Genomic DNA, 11,177 nt, shown 5'->3' with positions numbered 1-11,177 from the left:
TTAGAACCCCAGGTCTCCTTGAATTCACTTAACCCTTAGAAAAATTACATTTCAGGAGCAGGACAATCAGGCTTTAGAGTTGTATCCTCTCACCCCAGAGTAGTGAAAGATGAAGAATAAAACGACATTTACAAGGAATTTGTTGGGCAGGTAGACCAATGAGAGAGAGACAGACAGACACACAGACAGAGAGACAGAGACAGAGAGAGACAGAGTAAAAGGAATTATACTCGGGGGGGTTGGGGAAAAAAAAATTATACTCAATAAGAAATAATCAGAAACTTAAGAAACAAAACTACAAAAGAAATGCACAAGCCTAGAGATGAAGAAAACAAAAACTTTTGATACAATCAAGCTATTAAGAAAAATCAATAAAATTTAATAAATATCATATTAAAAAAAGAACAATAAAAATAAAATGGAAAATAAAAAAGAAGAAATGTGCCCCCAGAAACCGCAGGAGCACCTATGAAGAGAAAAAGAATATACAAACATAGAAAGTGACACACACCCCCAAAGAAACAGGTGCAGACAGAAAAGATCAACATCCCACAGACATTTTGAATATCACCTTAATAGACATCCACACAGTTTTACAAACACCAAAATGAATGGTGATTTCAACAGCTCTTTATCACAAATTATAATTATTAGACAATGAAGGGACTTTCCCAGACTATTTTAACTTCCCACTCAATGTGGAAATTCCTCACCTAACAGTTCTGAAAGGTTGCACCGGATTTTTCTTTAATATTTCTACTGACAGTTTGTTTCACCTCAGAACAATCTATTTCATGTCTCCAGTCCAGGTATCTCTCTCCTCTTCTCCCCTCCTCTCCTCTATCCTCCCCTCCTTCCCTTCCCCCTACTCCTTCTTTCTCTGTCTCCCTCCCCCTCCTCCTCTTTCTTCTCCTGTCCATCCTTCCCCCGCCCCCTTTGCTTCCTCCGTGTCTCTCTCTCTCTGTCTTTCTCTTTCCGCCTCCCTCTCTCCCCACCCTCCTCCAGTTCCTTATATGCTTCTCCAACTAGAGATTCCAAGTAGATGCCTTAAAGACCCATCTGGATGAACGTACTGCACGTGGTCAAGAGAGGTGAACAGAGGTAAACAGGTAAACATGATAGGTAAAGCTGAGGGAGAATTATGTCTAGGAACTTACATGAAAAGAAAACCTGATGTGGGAGAGGAGCGATAAAAATTAGTTTCACTTGATAATAAAGAAGAAATGTTTGGGGGCCATGAAGCTTTGGGTAGAAAAAGAAAATCTATAGAAATTCCTTCTCTGGGCATCTGTCTCTGTGAAACCATGTTCCATTCCAAGATGGGAGAGAAGCATGGTGCTGATATAAGAAAACAGCACAATGTGGACAGAACATTACAGAATGTTCAGATGAGTTTGCTACATGATCATGTTAGATGGAGAGAGAAAAGTCTCAGCTATGGTCCTGGATCAAGTGACCGCTTAGTCTTATAAGGACCATGAGTTTTTCTTCCCCTGCAAGAATGACTATATATGTTGCTTTAGGAGAATAAGATAATGTAAGTCACTCGCCTAGGACTTCACCTGGAAATAGGAAATTCTCTTGAGGTTTAAGTTGAGTAAAAACAGTTGAGTGTAAGAAGCTATCAGTTCAACAAAAAATTCCTGGTAGCACAGAACTTTTCTGAGAGTCTCAAAATATTTATTATCTTTTTTTCCAGTATAAACACAGATAATGAGGGTCTCAGAAGACCTCCCCCATCTGAGATAAGATGTCACAGGACTCCTTGCAGGCTTAGCCACTCTCAAACTGATGGCCCAGGGGCACAGATCTCAGCCTCAGAATCCCTGGGCTCTCTTGCTACCCTCACGAATAGTGGGGTATCTTCTCTCATCTCATCTTCCTGCCCTCCAAGAACTTCTGTCCTTGGTGACTCCAGGGGACAGCCTGAAACAAGAAGAAAAGTGTTGGATTCTACCTGTGACCCAGAAGAATGAGAACACTCATTTTAGAGAGCAGGAATAATGGAAGAGATGCAGACTGTAAAAATTTCTGTATGTCATCAGACACTCAGAACCATCCTGTCACGACAGGACTTTATGACTCTTGGCCCATAGTCTGGGGAAAACCTGTAACAAGAGATTACTATTTCTCAAGGTGAATATACAAGAAATGGGAAGGAGGAAATCACAGCTCCAAAACAGTCAGTCCTCAGTGACAGACCAACCTTTTCTTTGTGACTTGTCCTGACTTCTGAAATATCTATGCAGATAATCCCAAACTTTATAATGCTTGTTATATAAGGGAGTTGCTACATGAGCTATAAAAAAAAGTCAGTCTTCACCAGAAGGCTTACAACTTTTCACCTTACACAGAAAAAAGAAAACAACAGCTTTCTAATCTGCTAATTAAAAAATATTATGGCTGAAGCTCTCGTGCTTCTATCTCTAAGGTCCTATGAGTTTCTAAAGAAATCTGGATTAATGTTCTCCCCCATCTAACCCAAGAAACTCTATATCTGTAAGGAAGGTCAATCTAGTATATTAGGGGCAATGGCCCTCGTAATGTAAGAAATGTCACAAAATGTTCATATTCTGGCATTTCACCAGACACTCTATACTTTGGTTCACATGCAGAATTAGTGCAAAAATCGTTTGACCGTGCATGGAACTAATATTCAAGTTTGAGAAATATGGTCATAGAAACACCGCATCAGTGACTGAGAACAGGGGTGGAAGGGAGGTAACCACAGAAACCGAGATCTAGCCAGCCTCTGTGAGGACACAGAAATGCCTTGAAAAGGGCAAAGTTGACGTATGAGAGAGATAGGAACCCACTCAGATTTTCTACTCTCAGAAAGGATAGCTGTACTCTCCTTGGTCACTTAGAGAGGCCTAGGTGACAAACCTGTACCCCTCCACGAAGGAGATACCCACTTCACTCATTGCTGGAAAAGGAACAGTTTCAGACAAAGCCACTAATTTGACTTCTTTGAAATCATCACTTGGGGAATTGTGTTCTGACTTCGGACTCGAAGGCAGACAAGGGTCTCAAGGACAGTGGCAGAAGTGAAGTGCAACGTGAAATAGGGAAATGGAGACATTTATGCAGATGATTGTGAGTTACAGTGACTTCATGCGAAGTTTGGGGCAATTGACTTAAACTTTTCCAACTACAACAATAAAGTATATATTCTCATTTATATAATGGCAGTGTTGGGTTAGACGCTCTGTTGCTTACAATTAAAACCATGTTCTACTTTATTTTACCTCAGAGAAACCCTGTAAAATAACCTTTTACAGACCAGGCATTTTAATTTTGTGAGAGGGAAACCTGGTCAGACTATCTGTAGGACATCTGACGTTCATATTGAAGGAGTGATAGGGTTGATTCAGAGAACTGAAGGAGTCCTCTCCCAGTGATGTCACAAGGGAGCCATAGAACAGCACGAAGAAGAAAGGAACTGCCCTTACCTGGAGAGGCAAGTCACCTGACATACAAAATCTGCAGGAATTAGGGCCAACAGGTGGTCAGAATGTTCCCTAGAAAAATGGACTTTCAGCCTCCCCAGGGTGTTTGTATGATGATCTATCCCATCACTTATCCCTATCACAATGACAACTTTTAACAAGTGCCTGGAGAAGAGGCACTTTTTCACTGTCTAGCATGAAAAAAAAAAAAAAAAAGGTAGCTTAATCACTGAGTCACTCGAGAGGGAGAACCTTGATAAGAAGAGGAACATCACAAGTATAGATAGGTGAGAAAGAGAAACCTTTCCACATACAGGAGTCCCTACATCATAAACCTATGTTTATTATGAAGGTAATGAGGAGTTAATGAGAGCTCAGAAGCAGACATCTGCTTGAAAAGTGTTCTCGCTAGAGAGAAGACTCAGAAGTCTTAGGCTAAACAGAACACGAGGGGGATGTCTCACTGAGCCCAGATTTGAGTTTGGGATTCTCGGATATCTAGCACGTGAACTGTGGGAGTAACTATAGAGCTGTCAGCTTATGGCCATATGAACCCAAAGGCAAAGGGCAAAGAATACACACCTGGTCTTCCCAGATGATCCATCTTTATGCCATTGTTTTCTTTATCCTTATGGACAGCATTATGCAGAGAATACCTGCATCGGAGAAACACTAAGACAAAGCACACTGGGTCAGAGGTCATCTGGAAACTCCATATATCCCCAGGTTCCACAGGGTTCCTTAGATCCTTAAGCCTGGGCATTATGTAGGCTCAGACAGGGCCCCTGATACTTCCTCATACTCCACAGGTACACCAGGAATGGACTTCTTAGCCCAGTCCTGACCCGTGTTACCCAAGTACTTCTATCACATATAAGATTATAATTCTAAGACCTTTAGCCCTGGGTCATTGAGACCTTGGGGATCAGAGAAGAGTAGACATTTTTCCTCGTGTTCCCCGCATTATAACATATTATATATATAACATATATCATATAATATGCGTATATAATATAACATATATAACATTATATATAATATAACATATGTTATATATTATATAAAATATAACATGTAGTAATAACACCTTCTCCTCGCTCCATACACACGTTCCCTCATTATGGTTGGCCTGTGTCCTACAGCCCACCATGGTACTTACATTTCTTTACATATTGGTCTATCTCAAGTAAAAAGGAAGAAAACATGACAAAGAGAAAGAATACAAAGAGCATAGCAAACAAGGCATAGAGCCAAGGAACACCATTTGGGAATAAGCTGGCCCCTGGTACAACTTCTGCCATGGAGGTCTGAGGACGCGGAACTCTCGGCCCAGCTCTCACCTCCTAGGTGATGAGGCTGATGAAGTCACAGCTTCCGGCACAATAGGACTCATGAAGGTCTGGATGGGGATTGGCCAAGCCTCGTCCTGTAACTGCTAGATAGAAACAAGTAATCTCAGGGAGCTTCACTTCCACCACAGCTCCACTGAACCCAAAATATTAGACAATCAGATTAGCTTGGCCAAGGTCAAACAGCTTGTGAGCAGCTGGTGTGGCACTGAAAGCTGGCCTGCTGAGTCCCAGCTCCAGGCCCTTTCCGGTGCCCACAGTGCTGCCTGCCTTAATGCCTGCCCGGGCCTGTGTTCCAGCCTGGCACGGATCTCAACTCCTCATTCTCTCCCTCACCCATGCCCAGCTCATTTGTCACCCAGCCCTTCTGTTGCTAGTTTGCATTTTTTCATTCTTTCAAGGAGAACTGCTTCTCTCTCTCCTGGGTCTGGGGTCAGGGCTCTCCTAGGGCTGGTAGTGAGAGGCTGGCAGGCCTGCTAGCTGGCCGCTCAGTGGTTACTTCCACTGCTGGGGCCTGTACTTGGATACCTCAGCACTGACCCCCCCGTGCTGCCTTCACCCTGTGCCTCCCTAGCCTCAAGGCCACCCCTGAGTAGAGGACTCACTTTCCTCTGCTTAGCTGGGCAGTAGGGGCTGCTGGGATGGCAACAGTAGACCTAAGAGTTAGAGGAGCCTGGGTCTCCCGTCTCTGCACTCCCAGGAGAGCCCGTCTCTTTCCCTAAAGCTTCCTGATTTAGGGCTCTCTGTGAAGGCCCAAAACGTACTATGAGCTCCAGCCCCAGGGCCTCTGAGGGTCGATTTTACTACACATATTCAGAATGTCCCTCTCACTGCATCGGAACCATATCCATTCACAAAATGAAGAAACTATTTCCCTAGACTTCACAGCCCTAGAGCCAGTCTTACTCAGCAGAACAATGTCTAAATTGAAAAACCAAAAAAAGGACAGATTTTCCCTGCCACAGGGAACACTGTCTCACCACCACTCCCCCGTACACACAATGATCTCAATTCCTGGTCTGAACTCAACCTTCTCTAAGGTGACTGACCAGTGCAGACCCACTGACAAGATGCTAATGTGGTTCCACAGTCTTTGCCAGCTCCCAAGACTTCTTATGTACCATGTCCGGAGCCTTCATGCCTCATCTCCATCTGCATGAGTGTGTGTTTCCTCTCAAGGTCCACAAACCCCCTATTTCTCAACCAGAACAGCCAAGAGAAATCTCTGATACCAGGACACTGCCTAAGAACAAAAAATGTGCCCAGTGCACGACTGGATAAGAAATATGAGGTCTAAATACTGCTTCTCGTCCAACTGAGGAAATAAAATCCCAGGCGGAAAAGGCAAGGGTCATTATGGACTGGACCATCGGGAAATACTTTATGGAACATTAGAGAAGAAAAATAACCTTGAAGCAAATGCAACTGAAAGGAAATTATCTGTTGAGAATCAGAATGACTTCCTGATTCTAAGGGATGTAAACAGGAAGTGAAGATGCCTTTGTGCCTTTATTGGCTTTATTTTTGGCTGAGTCTCAGATATTAAAATTCTCTAAGTTTTTTTTTTAACTTATCAAGGTAAGAACTAATGTTTAAAAGCTGAAACAAAGAAAAAGTGTCCAGACTATTTTACTCTTATCTTTGCTAATAACTACACTGTAATAAAATCTACATGATTGTGTTGTTTTGTTTTGTGTTGACATCTTCACACAGAAAGGTTCACGTTTTTGGGTTAAAACAACACTCACTGGCTCCAGCACATCTTTCTCCTCCTAATAAAGCTCTTTCCTCCTTATGCAGAACTCTGTTCAATTTTCTATTCTTTTTCATATAAAGTCTGTTTATAACCCCTTGTGTAGGAAAAAAATCAGGAAAAATGCAATTTAAATAATCCTAAGTGAGGAGGATTTAAAAAAGCAATATAGCATTTGCCTTTATTCTTTTAACAAACCGGGGATTTTAAATCTGGAGTTTCATTTAATGATTCAAAATATAAATATAAGTAATTAAGGAGAACAAAGAACAAATAAGAACAAAGAACAAATACAGGAACAAAGAAGTTAAAGTAGTATAGGAAATGGTATAGGACATATATGCACTACCAAATGTAAAATCAATAGCTAGTGGGATGCAGCCACAGAGCACACGGAGATCAGCTCGGTGCTTTGTGACCACCTAGAAGGATGGGATAGGGAGGGTGGGAGGGAGGGAGACACAAGAGGGAAGAGATATAGGGATATATGTATATGTATAACTGATTCACTTTGTTATAAAGCAGAAACTAACACACCATTGTAAAGCAATTATACTCCAATAAAGATGTTAAAAAATAATAAAAGATATTGGGCTTCCCTGGTGGTGCAGTGGTTGAGACTCCACCTGCCGATGCAGGGGACACGGGTTCGTGCCCCCGTCCAGGAGGATCCCACATGCCGCGGAGCGGCTGGGCCTGTGAGCCATGGCCGCTGAGCCTGCGCGTCCAGAGCCTGTGCTCCGCAACAGGAGAGGCCACAACAGTGAGAGGCCCGCGTACCACAAAAAAATAATAATAATAATAATTAATAAATAAAAAGGTTTTAAAAAAATAGAATCTCTTTATATTTTATTTTCTTTAGAATTTTTTTCCAGATTTGTTGAGATATAATTAACATATAGCATTGTGTAAATGTAAGGTATACAACATAATGCTTTGATACATGTACATATTTTGAAATGATTACAGTAAGTTTAGTAAAGGCTTCCACCACCTCACATAGTTACCTTTTCTTTCTTCTTGTGTTGAGAACATTTAAGATCTAGTGTGTAAGGGCAACTTTCAAGTACATAATATAGTATTGTTAACTATAGACACCATGTTGACATTAAATTCCCAGAACTTATTCATCTTATAGCTGGGGGTTTGTACCCTTTCACCACCATTTCTCCATTCTTCCACTCCCCCAGCCCCTGGGAACCATCATTAACTCTATTTTTAAGAGTTTAACTTTTTTTAGATTCCACAAATAAGTGATATCATAAAGTAGTTGTCTTTCTCTGTCTGGCTTATTTCAATTACCATAATGCCCTCAAGGTCCTTTCATGTTGTCACAAATGGCGGGATTTCCACCTTTTTTATGCCTGAATTATATTCCATTATATACATGTACATTCCATTCTCTTATCCATTCACCTGTTGATGAACACTTTAATTGTAGTTTCCATATCTTGGTCATTGTGAATAATGCTGCAATGAACATAGGAGTGAAGACATCTCTTTGAGATACTGATTTCATTTCCTTTGGATATACACCCAGCAGCTGGATTGCTGAATCATATGGTGGTTCTATGTTTAATTTTTTGAGGAACCTCCATACTCTTTCCATAATGGCTGCATCAATGTGCATTCCGACTAACAGTGCACAAGGGCTCCCTTTTCTTCTCAGCCTCACTAAAACTTGTTGTCTCTTGTCTTTTTGATGATAGCCACTCTAACAGGTGTGAGGTGATGTCTCATTGTGGTTTTGATCTGAATCTCCCTGATGATTAGTGATAGTATCTTTTCATGTATTGGGTTGGCCAAAAAGTTCATTTGGGTTTTTGTAACGTCTTATGGAAAAACCCAGACGAACATTTTGCCAACCTAACACCTCTTGGCCAGTTGTATGTCTTCTTTGGAAAAATGACAATTCAACTCCTTTGCCCATTTTTTAATTGGATTTTTTTTTGGCTATTAAATTGTACGAGTTTTTAGTATAATTTAGATTCTAACCCCTTATCAGATAGATGATTTGCAAATATTTTCTCCCACTCCATAGGTTGCCTTTTCATTTTGTAGACTGTTGTGCAGAAACATTTTAGTGTTATATAGTTCACTTGTTTATTTTTGCTTTTTGTTGCTTGTGCATTTAGTGTCACAGCCAAAAATTGGTGTCAAGACCAGAGTCTATGAACATTTTCACTATGTTTTCCTCAAGGATTTTTACAGTTTCAGGTCTTATATGTAAGCCTTTAATCCATTTGTAGTTAATTTTAGTATAAGGATATAATATAGGGGTCCTGTTTTATTCATTTGCTTGTGAATATCAAGTTTTACCAACAGCATTTATTGAAGAGACAATTGCTTCCTAATTGAGTGTTCATGGCACCCTTGTCAAAAATTAGTTGGACACTTGTAAGAGAACAATTTCCAATAGAATGAACATAAATGACCCAACAATAGCATGCCAGTAGCTGTAGAAATTGGTAAGCCACTTAAAAAAAAAATCATTTGTTGAAATCTACAAAATATACACATATTATACCCTATAACCCAGAATATTCCAAAGAGTATACTCCTAAGAAAAACTTTCATCAATTTTGGGTAATAGTGGCTGATATGAATATCTTTTTATATGTATTTCGGTAGATAAACTCATTTTTTCTTTCCTATTATATAGCTCTGACACCAGTTCTACTTATAATAGCAAAAAACTAGAAATAATTCAATGTCCAAAATGCAAATAAATAGCGATAGAGACTTGCATTAGAATACTAGATAGCAATTTTTTAAAAAACTGCTACATGTAGTAACTTATTTGAATTTCACAGACATACTATTTTGTAAAAGAAGCCAGGCCAAAAGAAATTCTCACTGTTCAAACTGCTCAACCACAGGAAGAACTAATCTATGGTGATAAAAGGTCGGTACATATAGTGGTAGGCAGGGAAAGCAGGCATGAGAGTGCCTTCTCTGGCGTAGAAAATATTCTTTATCTAGCAAATACATATATGGGTATATAGTTATGTATCCGTTCTTTAGTTGTACACTTAACATTTGTGAAATTTACTCTATGCAAGTTTATAACTCCATAAAAAAGTAAAATTAATATTGTACTAGGCTTTTTAAATGAGCTGGGGATTTTTTCCCTCTATTTTCTGCTGCTTCTCTTTTTTAAATTTAGGGGGGAGTTGAGGAAGATGGAAGAGTAAGACGCGGAGATCACCTTCTTCCCCACAGATACATCAGAAATACATCTACACGTGGAACTGCTCCTATAGAACACCTACTGAACGCTGGCAGAAGACCTCAGCCCTCCAAAAGGCAAGAAACTCCCCACGTAACTGGGTAGGGCAAAAGAAAAAAGAATAAACAGAGACAAAAGAATAGGGACGGTACCTGCACCAGAGGGAGGGAGCTGTGAAGGAGGAAAGGTTTCCACACACTAGAAGCCCCTTCGCGGGCGGAGACTGCGGGTGACGGAGTCGGGGAGCTTCGGAGCCGCGGAGGACAGCACAGCAACAGGGGTGCGGAGGGCAGAGCAGAGAGTTTCCCGCACAGAGGATCGAGGCTGACCAGCACTCACCAGCCCGAGAGGCTTGTCTGCTCCCCCGCCGGGCTGGGCGGGGCTGGGAGCTGAGGCTCGGGCTTCGGTCGGAGCAGGGAGAGGACTGGGGTTGGCGGCGTGAACACAGCCTGCAGGGGGTTAGTGCGCCACGGCTGGCCGGGAGGGAGTCCGGGGAAAAGTCTGGACCTGCTTGGTGCGCGAGGAGAGGGGATTCAGGGCGCCTCTTAAAGGAGCTCCAGAGACGGGCGCGAGCCGTGGCTACAAGCGCGGACACCAGAGACGGGCATGAGAGGCTAGGGCTGCTGCCGCCACCACCAAGAAGCCTGTGTGCGAGCACAGGTCACTATCCACACCCCCCTTCCGGGGAGCCTGTGCAGCCCGCCACTGCCAGGGTCCCGGGATCCAGGGACAACTTACCCGGATGAACGCACGGCGCGCCTCAGGCTGGTGCAACGTCACGCCGGCGCAACGTCACGCCGGCCTCTGCCGCCGCAGGCTCGCCCCGCCCTCCATGCCCCTCCCGCCCCCCCAACCCCCAGCCTCAGTGAGCCAGAGCCCCCGAATCAGCAGCTCCTTTAACCCCGTCCTGTCTGAGCAAAGAACAGACACCCTCCGGCGATCTACACGCAGAGGCGGGTCCTGATCCAAAGCTAACCCCGGGAGCTGTGCTAACAAAGGAGAGAAAGGGAACTCTCTCCCAGCAGCCTCAGGAGCACAGGATTAAAGCTCCACAATCAACTTGATGTACCCTGCATCTGTGGAATACCTGAATAGACAAGGAATCATCCCAAATTGAGGAGGTGGGCTTTGAGAGCAAGATATTATTTTTTCCCCTTTTCCTCTTTTTGTGAGTGTGTATGTGTATTATTCTGTGTGAGATTTTCTCTGTATAGTTTTGCTTTCACCGTTTTTGTCCTAGGGTTCTGTCCGTCCGTTTTTGTTTGTTGTTTTTTTTTACTTTTTAAAAAAACTTTTTTCTTAATAATTATTTTTTATAATAACTTTATTCTACTTTATCTTACTTTATTTTATTTTATACTCTTTCTTTCTTTCTACTTTTTCTCCCTTTTATTCTG

General features: G+C 42.1%; 1 long non-coding RNA gene across 3 annotated transcripts; it reads right to left on the bottom strand.

The window, feature by feature from the left end:
- Positions 1-1,676: 1,676 nt before the first annotated feature.
- On the bottom strand, positions 1,677-10,556 carry LOC309829210. 3 transcript variants are annotated; one of them, XR_014297389.1, is made up of 5 exons: positions 10,519-10,556; positions 9,933-10,290; positions 4,790-4,884; positions 4,032-4,121; positions 1,677-1,926 (listed from the first exon to the last, which is right to left on the bottom strand). It is a non-coding gene; the product is annotated as an uncharacterized lncRNA (long non-coding RNA). The 3 variants fall into 3 exon arrangements; XR_014297390.1 differs by lacking the exon at positions 10,519-10,556 and having other exon boundaries at positions 9,933-10,509; XR_014297391.1 differs by lacking the exon at positions 10,519-10,556 and having other exon boundaries at positions 4,790-4,881; positions 9,933-10,509.
- Between the last annotated feature and the right edge of the window lie 621 nt (positions 10,557-11,177).

This window comes from Grampus griseus (assembly GCF_964374135.1).
Source record: "Grampus griseus genome assembly, chromosome: 11".
Classification (NCBI taxonomy): Eukaryota; Metazoa; Chordata; class Mammalia; order Artiodactyla; family Delphinidae; genus Grampus; species Grampus griseus.
The sequence above is the reverse complement of the archived record's forward strand: the minus strand, read 5'-3'. Positions and strand labels throughout refer to the sequence as shown.